The following is a 252-nucleotide window of genomic DNA, read 5'->3' as shown; positions in this document are numbered from 1 at the left end:
AGACCGTAACTTATATTTATTGACATGACTGAAGCTGAATTTATTGATTAATAGCATTTCTATCAACGGGAATACCCGATGCAAAATGCCTACCCAAACGTTTGTACATCTGCGTCTTTGTTTTTTTTGACATCAGGACAAATGCTGTGCTACTGTTTGATGGATGTGGCTGCTTTTTATTTCTCGCGGGCGGTGAACTCATGCCATTGATCATAAACGAACAAATTCACGAACTCAGCGAAACGCCAGACT

This window comes from Branchiostoma belcheri, unplaced genomic scaffold (assembly GCF_001625305.1).
Source record: "Branchiostoma belcheri isolate BF01 breed outbred unplaced genomic scaffold, Haploidv18h27 scaffold4, whole genome shotgun sequence".
NCBI lineage: Eukaryota > Metazoa > Chordata > Leptocardii > Amphioxiformes > Branchiostomatidae > Branchiostoma > Branchiostoma belcheri.
The sequence above is the reverse complement of the archived record's forward strand: the minus strand, read 5'-3'. Positions refer to the sequence as shown.